This window comes from Marmota monax, unplaced genomic scaffold (assembly GCF_021218885.2).
Source record: "Marmota monax isolate L192 unplaced genomic scaffold, Marmota_monax_Labrador192_F-V1.1 WCK01_AAM20220418_F8-fsc00002, whole genome shotgun sequence".
Taxonomy (NCBI): Eukaryota; Metazoa; Chordata; class Mammalia; order Rodentia; family Sciuridae; genus Marmota; species Marmota monax.
The window spans coordinates 12,189,629-12,209,332 of record NW_026693571.1 but is presented as its reverse complement, the minus strand read 5'-3'; the positions used below and the strand labels follow the sequence as shown (position 1 = coordinate 12,209,332).

Genomic DNA, 19,704 nt, shown 5'->3' with positions numbered 1-19,704 from the left:
TCCTGAATGTTGGAGCTTCTGTCGCCATGGAGTTTGGGTGTACTACCCACCCTGCACACAAATGTTACCAATTTGGAAGTTCTTAGAATCCCATAGTCAGAAATTTTTATGGGGGCTTTATCATATATGCATAATTGATTATTAACTTTATTTCTAGTCTCTATCCTGTGTCAAGTCTTATAATCATGGGTTGGCCTATTGGTGACAAGCCTCCATCCAGGAAACCACCAAGAGAACTCTCATTAGAACAAAAATGCTTCTAGAACATAGGAAATCCCTAGGGATTTAGGAGCTTTGTTGCAGATTCTCCAATCACTCAGGTATTAACAAAGATCTTAGCAGCTGTCAGTGACTAGGGGCAGAGTGTGTATGCTCATGTGTGTATGTGTGCATGCTGTGTGATAGACATTAAAGACATACTGATTGTCAGCTGAATTGAGAGTGTTACTGGGCAGCATAAGATCCTGCCCAGGGAAGAAGAAACTAGGCTCCAATGCTCACTGCTCCAGAAATATTCAAAGTAAAATTGGGAAGAAAATCAGTTTTATTCAAAGCCAGCTCTGAAGGAAGATGAAAGAAACTTATTTCAAAGATTCCATAATCTGAAATCTCTGGAAATTATCTAAATTTCTGTAGGAAAAGAGGTTCAGAAGTAACAAAAGACAGGAAATACATGTATGTGTATTTAGTTTGAGGGCTCAGAACTATAAAACTAAACCTTGTGTTGGGCCTAAATGGGCAGTCCTCTCTCCCATCTTCTTTCATGCCTGTCCACATTGGGGGGGGGGGGTGTCTCAGTCCTTTAGCTTCCTTTCTCTGCAAGAGAAATTTTGTTCGAATTTATAGAGGCCCCAAATTCAGTCTGGTTCCAGAACTGGAGCTCTCCATCTATTATACTTGATAATTATCTCACTGTCAACACCTATAGTGGCTATGCAGATCTCTGCATATGTAGTTACACTAACCTGTTTTGCTATTGTCAAATCAAAACTAATAAAATTTGAAATTTATTAACCTGGGGTAGGGAGTTTGACCATATTACAGGAAATGTTTTGGAGAAGTAGTTTATCCCATGAAACTTTCAGTCCATGTTATAATTTTTCCTGACAATTACTTGTTATAGAAAATTGTTCTTAAATGTGACTGTTCTTAAATCTCAGTGTTGTAAGGGAGGGAGTTTGCGAGGAGCAATTGTAATAACTCTCTTAACTATTGGAGTCTTTGCTTAAGAACCTTAAAATTTGAACCCATTTGATTAAAAGCAGCACACAAAATTAACATTAAGAATTTCCAATTTCCAAGATGAATTCTACACTCTGTTGCTGGAATATGGTTACTGTCAACATTTTATTGCCTTATTGTTTTCACTGTTTTTTTATTACTGTCAGGTCATTTTGTTATTATTGTCAAGCAATTTCCCACATGTTGAATGTGCCTATATTATACAAGCAGAAAGAGTGAGATATGAAAAAGCATCTTTTCAAACTGTTTACATACTAGAAACCCTTAATCATAAAGCTCACTCTGAAATTAAAGCCATGCTTGTGAAAAACAAATTTTGTGCATGTTTCACACAAACGTTCTCCCTGCATTGCAGGTCTCTCTTTTCTTTCTTATATAGCTTGTGTATTTTGGCTATAATGAGTAAACTCTTAAACCAAAACAGCTATACGTATGTAAGTTCCTGATAAGGGCTTTTATATCTCTGTTTCAAGGAGCAGAAATGATCAATGTCAGCTGGGTTTTTCTGCTACATCTGCGATTATTATATTTAATTGTAACCCTGCATTGCATCTAAACTATTTCACAATACTATATTCCTTGATTTTCTACTAGAGAGAGGCCTTTGTTAGATTTAAAAACCTATGGAATATAAAAAGTTCTAGTTATTTATTTCAGTATAAATATAGCATTTCTTCCTTTTTAAAAAAGTTATAAGCTATAATTAGTCTAAATATAGAGTAGCTTTATGAATAGTTTTACTGGATCTTTAGACATTTTTCTTCCATACTTCCTTTTTATTAGGCGGTTTAGTGGAAGGTGTCATTTAATATCAACCATATTAAAGAATTCAGCTACTTTGAATTGAGTATTATAGTATTTGCTCTTGAAAAAATTTAAAATATTTGAAACATAATACCACCACTCCTAATGTGAATGCCAAGTTTTAATGATATCATAATATTTACAAGTAGATTTAATATATGTAGCTAAATCATCTGAAGTTGAATATAAAGTTGCTCTCAACTTATCAACTTAATAGATAACAGTATGATGAAAATATCTTCCACATAACTATGTCTCTACATTCAATAGTTCCTCAGAAGGGAAATAATAGGATCAAAGGATATGAATATTTCTGCTGTTTTTGATATATATTGCTATATAGATTTCCAAAAAGGTTATACTATTTTTTATCACATCAATGTGTTTCTTAAAATGAGTAATTTTTGAGGTTTTGTGTCCTAATTCTAGTTTATATGCAGAACCTAACTCTAGTTTACATGCAGAAAACTGCAGCAAAAGAAGACAGTTTCTATTGGTTGTTAGGATGTGGCAGCTTCAGAGAGGTTAAACCACATAGTGGAAGTCAAGTCAGCTAACAATGGCAAGAGCAGAAATCTAAGAATTTTAATAGGTTGCATATTATTTGTTATCTTTATTAATGTTCTTATATTTTTCCTTAATGACTTGACAAAGTCTTTTAAAATACCAGCCCATTCTCCATTGTGCTTATGGAAGCCAAAGAACGATTGATTGATTGCATTATTATGGGAGATTAGCATACCTCCAAAGGGCAACATGAACGGTGGTGGTGGCCATTCAAGTGAACACCATTAGAAAGATGAAGCTTAGGGAACAGAATGGAAGTTACTTGGTCCAGTTGCTCGTTCTCCTGGAGAGTTTATAAAGAAGGTGATTCCCTTATTTATTTCCAACAGACCAAGCTCCTGGAGGGCACTGACCAGTTGTTCCTGTTTATAACTCTATATCCACCTAATTGATCACTACAAAGAATGAGATTTAATGGATACTGAAATGATATAATGAATGAATTGTACAGGTAAATAGTATGAGAAGTAATTGGGGTTGTAAATATAATTCTGAATCTGAGTTCTTGGAAGAAGAAAATAGTTAAGAAACTAAAGAATTATCTCAGAGATCTGGTGTTTAAAAATTTACTATAATGATAACAAATAATAGAAGAGCTTTTTCGTTGTTGTTGTTTTGGTTTTTGGTACTGGGGATTGAACCAAGGGTACTCCCCAGCCCTTTTTATATTTTATTTAGAGACATGGTTTTACTAAGTTGCTTAGAGCCTCACTAAATTGCTCAGGCTAGCTTTACTCGCTATCCTCCTACCTGAGCCTCCTGAACCACTAGGATTACAGGCATGTGCCCACTGCATCCCACATAACAGAATAGCTTTTAATATCTGTATGGACTCAGAGCAAAATGGATTTATTTTTTGTTATTACAATGAGACTCATTTTTTCCACATTTTAATTGGTGTATCATAGTTGTAAATGTGATGGGATTTGTTGTTACATATCTGCACATGCCCGTGATATAACCATATAATTTGGCCAGTACCACTCCCAAGACCTCCCCTCCCTAGTCCCACCCCCAGGATCCCTTTACTTTACTGATCTCCCTTTGATTTTCATGAGATCACCACCCCCCACCTTTCTTTTCCTTTTTCTTCTCTAGCTTCCATATATGAGAGAAAACAATATGACCTTTGGACTTCTGAATTTGGCTTATTTCCCTTCATATCATGGTCTAAGATTCATCCATTTTGCTGCGAATGATATAATTTTATTTTTCTTTGTGGCCAAATAAAACTCCATTGTGTATATATACCACATTTTCTTCACCTGTTGATGAGTATCTAGGCTAGTTTCATAGATTGGCTTTTGTGAACTATGCTGCTATAAACAGTGGTGTATATGTATCACTGTAGTATGATGATTTTAGTTTTATAGGATGAATATTTAGGAGTGGTATAGCATGCATCATCTTTTGAGGAACCTCCATACTGATTTCCACAGTGGTTGAACAATTTACAATCCCAAGAACAGTGTAGTTGGAACAGAGTTCCTTTTCTTCCACATTTTCTCTAGCATTTATTATTGTTTGTATTCTTGATGATTGCCATTCTGACTGCTGTGAAGTGAAATCTCAATGTAGTTTTGATTTCCCTAAATGCTAATGATATTGAACACTTTTTCATATATTTGTTGATCATTTTTATTTCTTTTGAGAAGTGTCTATTTTATTCATTTTCTTATTCATTAATTAGATTATTTGATTTTTTGGTCTTAAGTTTTTTGAGTTTATATATTATAGATATTAATCTTCTATCAAAATAGTAGCTATCAAAGATTTTTTCCCATTCTGTAGGTTCTATCTACATGTTCCTAATTATTTCCTTTGTTGGGCAGAAGCTTTTTAATTTGATGCCATTCTACTTATTCACTCTTGGCATTATTTCCTGAGCTTCAGGGGACCTATTAAGAAAGTTGTTGCCTACGTTCATACATTGGAATGTCCATCCTATATTTTCTTGTAGGATTTGAGTAATTTCTGGTCTAATTCTTAGATCTTTGATCCATTTTGAGTAAATTTTTGTACAGGATGAGTGATACAGGTCTAGTTTCATTCTTCTACTAATGGATAAACAATTTTCCCAGCATCAGTTGTTAAAAAGGCTGTCTTTTCTCCAAAATGTTTCTGGAACCTTTGTCAAGGATCAGACCAGATGACTGTTGATGTGTAGGTTTGTCTCTGTGTCTTCTGTTTTGTACCATTGGTCTAGGTGTCTGTTTTTATGCTAATACCATTCAGTTTTTGTTACTGTAGCTCTATAGTATAATTTGAAGTCCAATATTATGATGCCTTCCAGCATTGCTTTTTTGGCTTTGAATTGCATTGGCTATTCTAAATCACTTATTCTTCCAAATGAATTGTAGGCTTATTTCTTCTAGTTCTGTGAAGAATGTTATTGTAATTTTGATAGGGATTACATTGAATCTGTATATTGCTTTTGGTAACATGGAACCATTTTAACATAATGGTCTGCCTATTCAAGAACATGGGAGGTCTTTCCATCTTTTGAGGTCTTCTTCAATTTATTTCTTCATTTTTTTATAGTTTTCATGGTAGAAGTCTTTCACCTCCTTGGTTAGATTTATTCCTAGGTATTTTTTTTTATTTTTTAGACTATTATGAATGGAATTGTTTTCCTGATTTCTTTCACAGAAGATACATTGTTGGCATACAGAAAAACTATTAAGTTTTCTATGTTGATTTTGTAACCTGTGATTTTGCCAAGTTTGTTCATTAGCCCTGGCAGTCTTTTGGTACAGAATCGTATCATCTGCAAATTGATAATTTGGCTTCTTCCTTTTCAATTTTTATCCCTTTTAATTTCTTCTCTTGACTAATTAATCTGTCTAGAATCTCTAACACTTATTAAATAGGAGTGGTGAGAGTGGACATTCTTTTCTTTTTCCAGAGTTTAAAGGAAATGCTTTCAGATTTTCCCCATTTACTGTGAGGTTAACTTTGAGTTTTTCGCACATAATCTTTCTGTCCTTTGTTTCTTCAGTGTTTTTCTCATGAATGGGTGCTGAATTTTGACAAAGGCTTTCTCTGCAACTTTTGAGATGACTGGGTTATTTTTGTCCTTAATTCTATTTATGTGATGCATAACATTTATTAATTTGCATATATTAAAGCATCTTTGCATCTCTGGAATAAAATCAACTCGATCATGAGGTACAATCATTTTAGTATATTGTTGGACACAATTTACTCATATTTTATTAAGTATTTTTGCATCTAATTTCATCAGAGATATTGGTTTATAGTTTTCTTTCTTGATGTGTCCCTGATTTGGTTTTAATATTATTGTGATACTGGCTTCATAGAATGAATTTGGTAGTATACCATCTCTTTCTGTTTCATGGAATTATTGTACTTTTTTTAAGGTCTGGTAGAATTCATCTGAGAATTCATCTAGTCCTGGGCTTTTCGTTATTGAAAGCCTTTTTATTACTACTTCTATCTCTCTACAAGTTATTGGTCTGTTTAGGTTTTCTTTTTCTTTGAAGATGCAAAGTTTATTTGGGGCTCATACTTTTCAAGGTCTCAGTCCATAGATAGCCAGTTTTTGATTGCTAAGTTCAGTTACTTAGCATATAGAATTTATTATTGGAGAAGAGCTTTAGTTGGTGTTCCTTTTTCAAAATTAAATTTACTCTTTGTTGATACATAAAAACATAAAAATTATACATATCAATGTGATAGCATCTGGTGTATATATTGTATAATGTTTAGGTTTTCTATGTACTCTTGATTCAGTTTTGGAAGATCATACTTATCTAGAAATATATCCATTTTTCCTAGGTTTTTCAACATATTGGAGTACAAGTCTTGAAAATAGTCCCTAATGATCTGCTAGATTTCTGTGACATCTGTGGTGATTTCTCCTTTTTCATGTCTTAATTTTATTAATTTGGATTTTCTCTTTTTCTTTTGATGAATTTGTCTAAGTGCTTGTCAACCTTTTTTATCTTCTTAAAAACCAACTCTTTGTTTCATTAATTCTTTGTATTTTTTTTATTTTTAAGTTCATTGATTTCAGCTCTGATATTAATTTTTCCCTCCTCCTCCTGGCTTCAGTATTGGTTTGTTCTTTTTCAAGGACCTTAAGATGCATCATTAGGTTGTTTATTTGGGATCTTTATTATTGTCTTATGTAGGCATTCATAGCTATAAACACTCTTAGAACAGCCTTCATAGTGCCCCAGAGGTTCAGGTATGTTGTATCACCTCATTTAAGCCTAAAATTTTTTAAATTTCTCACTTGGTTTCTTTTCAACTATTCATCATTCAAAAGTGTACTGTTCAGTCTCCATGTGTTTATATAGTATTTGTTCAGTCTCCATGTGTTTATAAAGTATTTTTTTCTTTCTTTCTTTTTTTTTTTTGGTCCAAATTAATGGTTTTATTCACATCTTTAACATTATTAGAGAAGTCCAAAACAGATTTTGTGTTTGAATACAGTTTAAATGTAACAAAGAGCTGAACTATATACACTGAGGAAAAGGATTTTTTACTCCAGTCTTTTCCTAATTTTCAGTTTCTCATTAGTAGAAACTAAACACACTTTTCCCCAGTTTAATTTAGGATGAAGTCATGCAATTTTTTTTTTTTTTTTTTTTTTTTTTTTTGGTACCAGGTATGGAACTCAGAGGCACTCAATCACTGAGCCATATCCCCAGTCCTATTTTGTGTTTTATATAGAGATAGGATCTCACTGAGTTGCTTAGCACCTTGCTTTTACTTAAGGTACTTTGAACTCCGAATCCTGCCTCAGCCTCCCAAGCCACTGGAGTTACAGGAATGTGCCCACCCTACCTGGCAAAGTAATGTAACTTTTATGAGTCATCACATAAGTTGTCTTTGAAGATAAAATACAAAGAAAATTTTAAATGGATATTACCATATCTATGGATTGAGAAGCTGTGTGGTCGCCTTGGCCCTTGAAGTCTAAGGAGCACTTCCATGAAGCCCTAAGGAGACATAATGGCCATGACATCTGGTGGGGGCAGGCATGCACCCTGATGGTGAGCACTGAAGCTCTTACCCTCTTCAACTCCATGAAGAATGTCATGACCTCATTTAAACTAACTGGAAGTGAGCCAGGCAGCTGAGAACTTAAAGAATAAAATCTTTTTCTTTTTTATAGAGAAGGGGCATTCCTTCAGCCCTGTCTGAAATGAACTCTGTGAGGAGTCCCTGCTCCTTCAGGAGAGTGCACTGAAAGTCAGTTATTGCTAGTAAAGCTAGAAGAACCCCTTTCTCATCATGAAGATTTTTACATGAAAAGGCTGTTGGTTTGGCTTGAAGCCCTCTGAAGAAAGAGGGTGAGGAGGTGGAAGCTGGCCTGCATGGCATGGCCTCTCCCCAACCAGCCACCCCAACCCCAGTGCCCTCAGGGGCAGTCTGGATCACCTTGTTGCCTCTGAGAAAACCTGAGGCTCTCACACACCTATGGAGTAAAGGTTGTCATCTGGCACTTGCAGAGAAAGAGCCCAAAGGATTACAGCCCAACTGACCAGAAGAGCAGCTTCTGAAATAAATGTCAACTTGTGGGGGAGAGTAAGAAGCCAAATCAAGGCCAGATCCAGTGAGCCAACATCTTTAAAACAGGGGTACCAGAAACTTGGACAAAAGCATAGAAGTGAGTGGCTGATAAGGACACAGATGCTGCCACCATCTCCCAATATTGATGCCTGAGCAGACATAGGCAGTAATAACTGAAGGCTGGAGGGCAGGTGGTCAACACAGGACAGATTTTATCTGAAAAGAGAGGATACCCAAAATGGCTGCCCTATTGACCTTGTACCAGGTGGAGAACTTTGGAGCGTGGATAAGATTCCTGAAAACAATTAGTGAGCAGAGACATGATGGGATGGGTACGACTCCACAGGTGACATTAGGGCTCTGAGGAAGACACTAACTCTGCTACATCTCCTTGACTGCTAAAAAGTAGTAAAGAACTGGTTTTATTTTACTTTTTGTTCTTAGGAAATAGGCTTGCCCTTCAGAGTTTTTTATTTCCTGAAAACACTGCACATTAATGACAACATACAGGCAGAATCACAGGTCATCTCTGACCCTCAAGGTGGAAAAAGAAAAAAAAAACAGTGGTTGGGCTTTCCTGGGGGCCAGTCCTGCAACTAGAACCCTTGGGTTGAGTGGACTGTGTCTGGTTTGGATACTTTGGGGTATGCAGAGTGGTCGATTGGCATGTGCCTGGAAAGGTTGTATGCCTGGTAGAGTTGGGGCAAGCTTTCCAAACAGGGAAACTTCTTGACAAATAACACAATTTTCAACTGTAACTCCAATTTTCAACTCTGATGTGCCTGACTTCCTTTGTCCTACTTTGGGATGAAACCACTACAGAGGATCAGAGATACAGAGCCAAATGGGGAAAGCTCCTGGTCAAACTCTAGAGCATAACAAAAGGATCTAAGGGGGTTGGAAACAAAAGATAAGTTTATAGACCAGATGTTAGTTTTGAAATAGTTTTTTTGAGCTCAGGAAATTGGAGGAAGATACCATCTGAAGAGCCTGGCCAGGTTATCTGTCCATCTGTCTTTCCTGAGAAGATCTGATACTTCATATATAAATGAGATGGTACCATTTGTGGTTGATATTTTTCCTACAATTTGGGCAAGTGTTAGCATTCTTAAGGGAATCATGGAGGCACTGGCTACAGAAGACATGGCCACACTCTGTAGAGACAATGAGACATCCATTCTATATAATCTCTGAGTATCCATCCATTCAGATGAGACAACTAACAGTTCCAGAGGGCCTGAGTCCTGTGGCCCTCTCATCCCTGAAGTTTCTGGGAGTGTGGGTGGTCATATGTACATCTCCATCCCTGGACAGCTCCTCATCATCACAGTTCACCATGCAACTGTTAGCTTGGTCTTGGTGCAGCCTCCTGGCATTCTTCTTTGTCATCCTCCTTTCATAAGCAATTATAGCAGAGTCATTGTAAGTCAGATCTACCACCACAGGCTCTAAAGATTCACAGGTGAGGTCCACAATTTCATCTCCAGCAGTTTCCATAAGTTCTATGGGTTTTGCTTCTACGGAAATATCAGAGGTGGAGGCTACTTCCCAAGTTCACTTCTGGGCTTGCCTAGAACTTACTATTCCATTGTAGTGCTTTCATGTACTCATTGTACTCCTTGGCTCCAACCTGCACAAAGGGAAGTGATCTCTACCCAGGTTTGCAACAAAGCTGAATATTCTCAAACCTCCCATGCCCTCTGGTTTCTCCTCTTCTAGCTTAGAAAGAATTTGGAGCCAGGCAGATTTCAGTATCTTTGAGTCCTGTCCCAGAGTTGGTCTGGTCTGGCAGGCGCCACTACCAACACACTAGCACAAGGAAGCACCTTCATAAGCCAATAAAGAGACCTGCTCAAGTAAGATTCTACTGACTCAAAGCCTTGAGTTTTATTGTGTTGATTTCAAAGTTCATTTCATTAGGATCTGATGAGATGCAGGAAATTATATCAATTTCTTTTTGTATTTGTTAATAGTTTCTTTGTGGCCTATAATATGGTCTATTTTGGTGAAGTTACACAAGCCACTGAGAAAATTTTATATTAAAGTGTTGCTTAATGCACTAGTCTATAGCTGTTAAGTCTATTTGATTTATAATATCTTTCAGGTCCAAAGAGTATTTACCTAGTTTATGTTTAGATGGTTTATCTAACAGTGAGAATGGTGTTTAAATCACTCAGTATTATATTGGGGTCTATCTGAGGTTTTAATTTGAGTAACATCTCTTTTATATAATTAGTTGTGCTCACATTTGGGACATAAATATTTATTATTGTTGTATCTTCTTATTTTTGTTGGATTGTTCCCTTTATCTGTATGAAGTGACCTTCTTTTTCTCTTCTGATTTAAGATTGGCTTGAATTCTGCTTTGTCAGATATGAGAGTAGCTATTCCGGCTTATTTTCAGGCTCCATTCAAGTGCTGTATCAATTTCCATGCTTTCTCTTTCAACCTGTGGTTGTCTTTTGCTGTAAGGTGCTTCTTTTGCAAATAACATATAGTTGGGTCTTATTTTTTAATTCATTCTGCCAGTCTGTGTCTTAATAGGAGATTTGAGACCAATTACATTCAATATTATTATAGAAAGATATTTATAAATTCCTGCCATTTTGATTTATTTATAATATTTAATTGGGTCCTTTTTCTCATTGCTTAGCTACTTTTCATAAATTTGATTTAGTGTTTTGTAAGTTCTGAAGTTTGTTTTTTTTTATTTCTTCTGTGCAGAATATTTCTTTAAGTGATTTCTATAGTGCCAGTTTTTAGTACTCATGAATTCTTTTAGTTTTTGCTTATCTTGGAAGGTTTTTATTTCCTCATCAATTTTGAAGGATAGCTTTGCTGGATATAGCAATCTTGGTCGACAGTTATTTTCTTTCAGGACTTGGAACATAGCATTTCAAGCCTCCTGGCTTTTAGAGTTTGTGCTGAAAATTCAGAATTGATCCTGATTGGCTTACCTCTAAATGTGATGTTATTTTTTTTTTCTTGAGGCTTTTAAAATATGTCCTTGTTCTTTATGTAGGCATTTTAATTATAATATGTTGTGTTGAGGTTCTTCTTTAATCTTGTCTGTTTTGGGTTCTGAATGTATTCTTTTTTTTAGTCAGCTTTTTTGCTGCTGTGACTAAAAGATTTGACAGAATAGTATTAGAGGAGGAAAAGTTTAAGGATTCACTGTTTCAGAGGTCTTAATCCATAGACAGCTGGCTGCATTCCTTGGGGCTCAAGGTGAGATAAGACATCATGGAGGAAGAGTGTGGCAGAAGGAAGCAGCTCACATGTTGATCAGGAAGCAGAGACAGACTCTACTCTCCAGATACAAAATATATATCTCATTGTTCTGTCCCCAGTGACCACTTCTTCCAGTACCAGCCCACCTGCCTCTAGTTACCACTCAGTTACTCCTATCAGGGATTAATTTACTGATTTAGTTAAGAATATAACCTAATAATTTCTCCTCCAAACCTTCTTGTCTTCCATTGTCTCACACATGAGCTTTTGGGAGACACCACATCTAAACCATAACAATTCTTTACCTAGATGTCCATCTCATTTTCAGGGATTGGAAATTTTTGTTATTATTTCCCTGGAGAGGTATTAACCTGCATTTCACAATCCCCCTCAATTGCATTGATTTTTTTTTGCATTTATTTTATTTTTTATTTGTTCTTTTTAGCTATACATGACAATATAGTATATTTTGACATGTTATACATACAAGGAGTATAACTTATTCTAATTAGGATCCCATTCTTGCAGTTATATATATTATATTTATTCTTCCATACCCCCCAAATTCCATTGATTCTTAAATTTGGTCTCTTAATGTTGTCCCAGAGTTCTTGTATATTCTAATCATGGTTACTCGTTTTCTTTAATGCTGTCTGAATATTCAAGGTCAGCCACTTTGTTTTCCAGCTATGAGATACTGTCTGCAACATAGTCTACTCTAATCGAGAGACTTTATACTGAACATTTTATTTGATTTATTTTGTCTTTCATTTTCAAGATTCTGTTTGGTTCTTTTTCAATATCTCTCTGTACTAAATTTCTCATTTATACTCTATACTGAATTCCTTAATTCATTCAGTTATTTGTCTGAATTCTCTTGGAATTCATTGATCATTTTTAAAATCCTTCTTTTGAATTCTTTATCTGATAGTTCATCTACTTTAATATCTTTGGGATTATTTGATAGTGAATTATGATCTTTAGGAGGTATAATGTTATCTTATTTTTTCATATTTCTTGAGTTCCTGTATTGGGTTTTATGCATGTATAGGGAGGTATTTCTCTTTCACTCTTATGTGTGGACCTTTTTAGGACACAGTCTTTACTTACCAAAATGTCCTAGAGTGATCAAGATTGAGACCCTCCTGTAGGTGTGGTATCCAGAGTTTGTGTGGATTCTCTCCACTTTTGTTTCAGCAGTAGATGTCTGTGAGTGTGACCTGAGGGCCCACCACTAGCTGTTTCTCCTTGAAGCCTGGTGATTATTTTGGGATATTTTTCTTCTATTTTTTGTATTAAGTATTGCTGAAGATTGAGTGTCATTAATTTGTGTATACAGCAAGCTGTGCCATCTTTTTTGGATGAGTTTAGCTCAGCACCAGAGTCTCTATCCTGTGAACTTATAGTGCCCCTGTAGGTTCCCAATAGCAACAACTTATGCAAACAGTAATACAGCATTATATAAATTCCGGGTTCCTACTATGACACTGACAGATGTTAATTACCATGCACACAAATCCAGAAATGGTGGGGTCAGCATTTGCCAACAGCAAAAACAGTAAGTAACCATGAACTAGATCTGGCATTAAAGCAAACAATGGATGCAACTATGCCATCCACAGCAGTAATAATTGCAGAAGCTTGAATGGTGGGAACAGGAATTATAGAAACCAATTGGTTTTAAAAGATGATAATAATACAGTTAATTAGAGAAAAGAAAATGTGATAAGAAGATAGAAATGAGTTTATAATTTCAACTAATGGACAGAGAATGCAGAAAAGATGTAGCAGGTGATAGTTATAAGGAAGGAAGAGAAAAAATGGAAAAAATTGAAGGGAGAGAGAAACAGGAAAACATGAGAATTTGGCTGTTAGGAATAAGAAAGAGAAACAAACAAATGAAAACAAGGTAAAACAAAACCAAAATATAGAATCCAAAAGCCCTAAGCCCCAAAAGACAAGGCAAAGAAAAATAACTACATTTAAAAATGCTAAAATTGAAGGGGGAAAAATCCCAAATATGTGTATGTATATATGTCCAGAAATCAATCAGCACAGCAAGAACACACACACACACACACACACAAAAGAAAGATTCTTAATAAAAAAATGAAAGAATTATCTCCACTAAGGTGGTCGATGAGAATGGATGGTCACTGTTTACAGCCAACTGTCTTTTCTTCCATTTCTTCTTGAGCTGTGTACTAAAAGAGAAGGAGAGAGCAATGGCTGGGGGTTGCTAACCCCTTTCTCTTTTTGTGTTGCTTACCAAGCTGCCAGTTGAAGTGGCCTAAGACTGAAACTGGTTGAAATAATTCTCAGTCTCCCTTTTCACCAGTATAAGTTGGATAGAATGGGGAAGTACAAATGGGGTTTTTCTGCACAGACCAGATCAATGCACTTCCAGGTTGGGGCTGCTACAGAGTTCTATTAGTGGAATTCCAGCAGCTGGGGCTTAGGTCAAATTATTGGGTGATATCTGCTCTGGAAAGATTAGATCAGTACATCCCTAGGGTTTGGCAGTTGCAAGTATGGATCTCAGGTGCCTCCACAGAATTCTACTCATGGGGCAGTAGAACCAATCCTCCACACACTCTGCTGCCTAAGAACACAGCCTTCCTAGATTTAGCCCTAAATGTATTCACAGTTACTTGTTCAGATTCTCAGTTCCCTTCAGCTGGTCACATAAGCTTCAGACTCAAAGGAAAAGTAAGTTGGGCTTCTCAACAGTTTTCTGACTTAAATGCCCCTGGGCAGATCCTCTCTGTGTGTGTTTCACTCACATTCTGCTAGGTATACCCTGGGCCTCACAGTAGGTAGGTGCTTGCCAGGACAGAGTGGCAGTATTTGGTATGTTCTCCCAGCTCAGCAGCAGTAGCTGTAGAGTGGTTATCTCAAGATGACTCCTGCCTCAGCTCTCCATAGCCAGTGGAGAAACAGAGCACATTTTTCAAACATCAGTGCACAGTGCAGTAACTGGATCAGTTGCTATTCTGATCTCAGGGTTTTTCCGTACCAAATCTATATGTTTCTCTCTGTGTTCTCCCTCCCAGCACTACTACCACTGCCACAACTGGCTTGGGTCCAATGTAGTCTTTCTTCTTTGTTTAATGTTCCCAAATTTCTGAGTCTCTAAGACACTCTGACTGTCCAATATTGAATTTTAGTGAAATCCCTTTTTCACCCACCTCACTGAGAAGCTATACTCTTATTGCTCAAATCCCAAGCCACAGAGCAACTGGGAAAGCAGCCTTCTTCTAATGCATCTTGAATCTCTTTGAGACTCATTTTTAAATGGTAGAATCAGTAAAATGAAATACATTAACTCCTCAAAACTAATGTTTTCAAATAACTCATTCTTACAATTATGTCCCCACATAAGAGAATGTGGCAATTATTGCTACATCCTCTTCAGTAGGACATTTCATTGGGTCTTAGAAGCAGTACAGAGACAGGACAACTATGTGTTCTCTATCATCACTATATATATAGTATAATTATATTATATATATATAATATATGTATATATATATGACTGAAGCTGGTTGAAATAATATATATAACATATTACATATTACACTATATATTCTATATTACATATTATATATATAATCTATAGTGATGATAGAGAACATATATGTGTGTGTGTATGTGTGTGTGTATGACTTGTCCAGAAAAGTAGTTTGGTCAGTTTATGACAGAAGTTTATTTTTAAGTTTCACAGAAAGAAAAAAAAATATTGAGGAGAATTCTGGTATAAAATATAGTGAATTCTAAGTCAATAAGATCTGCCTCCTGGAAAAGAGATTAAAGGCTCCTATTGTCCTATTGTTAAACTGAGAGAGAACTTGCTTCTTCAGCAGTAAGATTTTGTATTTGGAAGCCCATGGGATCAGGTAACTCCAATAAATTCATATTGTTTTAGAATAGATACCTTCTAGAAATTTTCTTTTTTAAGAAAATATATGCATTTTTCTTAATCCCCTGTTTTCTATGAAACTTTGATCTTAACCATTACATTTGAAGAGTGGAATTTTAATGATTCTTTGGGGATGAGTTGGAAAGACAGTGGTGGGCAGAAGGTGTTATGAAGGCCAAAAAGGAGGGAGATTAATTCTTGGTTGGGAAAGATTCCAAGCAGATCAAACAGGTCTTAACTTTGGCTATAGTAGAAAGTCAACCCTGGATTAAAACAAAGAAGTCTGTAAAGTATTTGAGAGAAAACAATAATAATAAAAGCAGAATAGAGAGAATAAGTGTAAGAAGGGACTATCAAATGAGTATCAAAAAATTAGTTTTGTAATGCCAGATACAGATGGATTGGTAAAGTGGGGACCAGCTTTAATATGTATTCCATCCCTCCCCCATAATTAAATAAGCTCTTACAGTTTTTTTGTTTTTTGTTTTTGTTTTTCTGGCAGAGGGTAGGAAACATTGTTTCCTTTTGATTTCAAACAATTTTCTCTGTTCTTAGAACTCTGGGACAAGTAACAATTAACAATTTTCTACCTCTCTATATCTCTTTTATATATCTCTTTACACTTTCATGTGTTATTTCCTAACACATTTTCTAAAGAGAACAGAGACTTCTGTACCATTATGATCTGTTAATTTTCCAGCCTTGTGGACATTGGTAAGTGACATTCTTGAGTATGATTACCAGAGGCTATGGCTTCTCTTTTTAAATAGGAGAATTGATTGTCTTTGAGAAGTGACTCTGACTCAATTTACTAAATCTACTATATTTATTCTGTCTTCTTGATTCTGTAAAACTTTATTCAACTCTGCTCATTGTTTTTCACTCAAAGATTATGGCATTTTTTTACCGACTCTTCTTTGACTACCATTTTGTTTACAATATAATAAAAACCTGACATTTTTGTGAAGTTGACTGCTAACTGGCTTATTTCACCATTTGCTTCTGGAGTGTAGCAATATAGGAAGATACTGTGGAAAGAAACGTGACGAAAAGCACCCAGAGAATCATCTTTTATTATTGTCATATGCTCATTTGCCTCTTTGTGTGTTTTATATCTAAGTTACCTTTTTGTGTCTGTGGTTTGTCAGCCTCAACTGAATTTGTGTGAATTTGAAAATTCCATTTCTAGAGTTATTCTTTACTTCTACATTGATAGCCATCATTTACATGAGTTCAAGGACTAGGTTGTGGTGGGTCTTTCCACCCCTACTCTCCCCAAGGAAGAAAATTCCCTAGAGGTTTTGAATAGACAACATATTCCTTTGCTTTGTTGTCAGACTGGAGTGTCTGTTTCTTCAGTCCCTCAGGCCAGTTTTCCCAAAGGAAACTCTTATATGGAAAATAGTCCTCCCCTGCATAATTTTTCTCACCTAATAAATTATTCATATTGGGGCTGTCAACACCATGGTGGGCACCTGACTGAAGGGGGCATATGAGTGGCAGATTGAAACAATAGGTTATGTATTTTGACCTTCAGCCTGAAATCCAAGATGAATACATTCTAGCTCATTTAAGTTCTCCCCAATGCTTTATAAGATTATTCTTAAGCGTTTTTTTTTCTAAAACACCAGGCCAAACTACAGTTTATTTGGAATTAGCTACTTGCTCTGAGTTAATTAACACATCTGATTTAAAAGTGATCAACATTAAAACAGAAGAAAATGATTCCTGTGTGAGTGAATAGGTCCAAGCTGAAATAGGTTTTTACCTGACCTGGCTGATATGTCTGACCTATCACTTCAAAGAATGTGGTAGCAGGTGTTGATATTTTTCCAAACAGCAGTTTGGTCATGTTTGGTAGGATATGCTTAGTGCAGTGTGAAATTGACATTTCAGAACTCCAAGTTACCATTTACAGTGATCAGTTTCTATTGATGAATTTTTTGCTTATTTTACTTACAGACCCACATAGCATCTTTTAAAAATTGATTCATGGTTTGTTTGTTTGTTTGTTTGTTTGTTTTTCAGGTAAGGTTGTTTGAATTCCCCTGAATAGTTTATCCTTGGATGTAATACATTTTTGAGAATGGTGTTCCTGGTGTTCATGTTTCTAAGTAAAAATATACTTTAGATTTTGAACTGGTTAGTCCATCTAGCAGTTTTCAGTTAAGAACAGACTTAATTCATTCCAGACAAGCACAATCTATCATATTTTCAAATATATTCTATGTAATAAACAAGATAAACATGAATTAACATCAAAATATTTTGGTATCATATGAAACCTGTAGTAATTTTTCCTTTTATGTAGATGGTTCATAAACTTGGAAATTTCACATGTTCAGATTAGAATTTAAGAGGGCAGAGGATGCTAAGATTCCTTCTAAAAATCCTTTATGAAGCCCTTTATTGTCTATTCACTAAAGATATCACTATGAGGATAAACCAAACAGAAATAAGAGAAGAGACAAAGGGAATAGCTATACTGAAGAATTTAGATGTTAAGCATTTTCCTTCTCAACATTTGTATATGTCTTTTAAAAAAGTTGCAAAGTGCTTAGTATGTAGAAAATATAGTCTTAATATTAATTCATATAATATCATCCCCAATGTACAGATAAAGAGCTGAGATATGAGAAATTAAGTTGTTTGCTCAAGTATCCACAGCTATTAAAATGCTGAGCTAGAATTTAAAGCCAGATCGTGATTTAAAAGCATCCTGAACTCTTAAGTTAGACTGTCTTTTTAATCACTTACACTATACTGCACTTGTATGTTTTTGAGACTGCACATCTATTTTCAATGTCCCATTATATCATAGATAATTTTTTTAGTACCGGAGGAATAATTAATTATAGAGATAACACAGTCATTTTGCTATTTCTAGAAATCTGATCTATACTTCTGAGATGCTCAGAGATTTATATATCACAGTAGAATTTTATGTCAAAGTTGAACTCTTTTGAATTTTCTGAAGATATTTCTCCTGTTTCAAACCATTACAAAGTTTTAACATTTGTCTAATTCTCATCAATTCAAAAAATAAATATTAAATAATAGTTTAACTTTTCTTCAGAGCTAATTGTGACCCATCACTTCCAGGGATGACTATTAAAGTCATCTTAGAATTATCATTGGCCAAAGAAAAAAGGCTTGACTGTTTACATTTTCAGAGACATCATTTGCATTTGTTTGCTCTTATTCTTACATATATTTCTTTAGTATTTCTCGCCACTTAAAAACCTTTTCTGAAGATTCAATAAACAAAAATTAAAAGGATAAAATAAAAACAAAAACAAGACAGAAAATTGCACCAAAGTTTAATATTGTTCCTCCAAATCATACATTTAATATCAACTGTTCAACCAGTAATGTATGTACTTACAATATTGTAAGTGAAAAAATATATAGAAAAATTAAAATGTCAAAAAAAATTAAATGACTTTTAGTATCTTTAAAATATGTTGTTAATGTTGTACCTTCAACTTAGACATACCAAAGGTAGACTCATATAACTGCTAATTTATATCACTATACATCTCTCTAGTTGATAATACTTATTTTAGACATTCATAATTTATTTAGTTATGAATGGCTATACAGGTTTAATGAAAGATGTGAGATGATTAGTGTATTTTTCTGTTTGGGCTATCATAACAAAATGCTAAATTAGGTGGTTTTAATAATAGAAATTTGTTTTCTCATGATTCTGGGGGCTCTAGGTCCAAAATGAAGTTGCCAGCAGGGTTGCTTTCTGTTGTTAAAGCCTCTCTTCCTGGTTTGCAGATGGCTGCCATTTTACTGTGTCCTTACATGGCCTTTCCTTTGTGTACATACCCTCTTTTGTCTCTTCTTTTTATAAGGACACCAGTTCTGTTGGATTAGGGCCCTGCCCTTATGACCTCAATCACCTTTAATTATCTTCCTAAAGGCCCTCTCTTCAAATAAAGTTGTGTTAGGGGTTGGGCTCAACATATGATTGAGGGAAAGGTCACAATTTAGTGACCTTTAATACATTTAGTGACATTAATACATAATAATTACAATTATTATCAGTGCATATCTATGCTTTGTAGTTTCTACAAATTATATTCCTCTTATTTTTAATGTTCAACAAATGAGCTTTATGAAGCAAATTAAGATTTTTTTTAATTTAAATTACCCCACAGAGAAAAAATCAGAATATGTCTTGTAATCACATCTTTTAAAATCCAGGTGTGGGAGTATACTAGTGTGATGTTGTTTAAAAAAAAAATGTTTTTGTTTGCTTGTTTTTATTTTTTTTAATCTTGACCTGAACATAAAAATAGATTGTACATCACAGCCCAGTTTACAAGCACCCACAATAATGCATGCATACCATGTAGGTAAAATAAGAGTTTATGAAATTCCATACCTTA

The 19,704-nt window shown here is 35.1% G+C and overlaps 1 protein-coding gene and 1 pseudogene across 2 annotated transcripts in view; one reads left to right on the top strand and one right to left on the bottom strand.

Moving 5' to 3' along the window:
* The window catches only part of Gstcd (glutathione S-transferase C-terminal domain containing), a 209,269-nt gene that overhangs the window by 74,661 nt on the left and 114,904 nt on the right, over positions 1–19,704 (top strand). The window lies entirely within an intron of this gene.
* LOC124102747 (E3 ubiquitin-protein ligase RNF4-like) lies at positions 9,193–9,765 on the bottom strand (annotated as a pseudogene).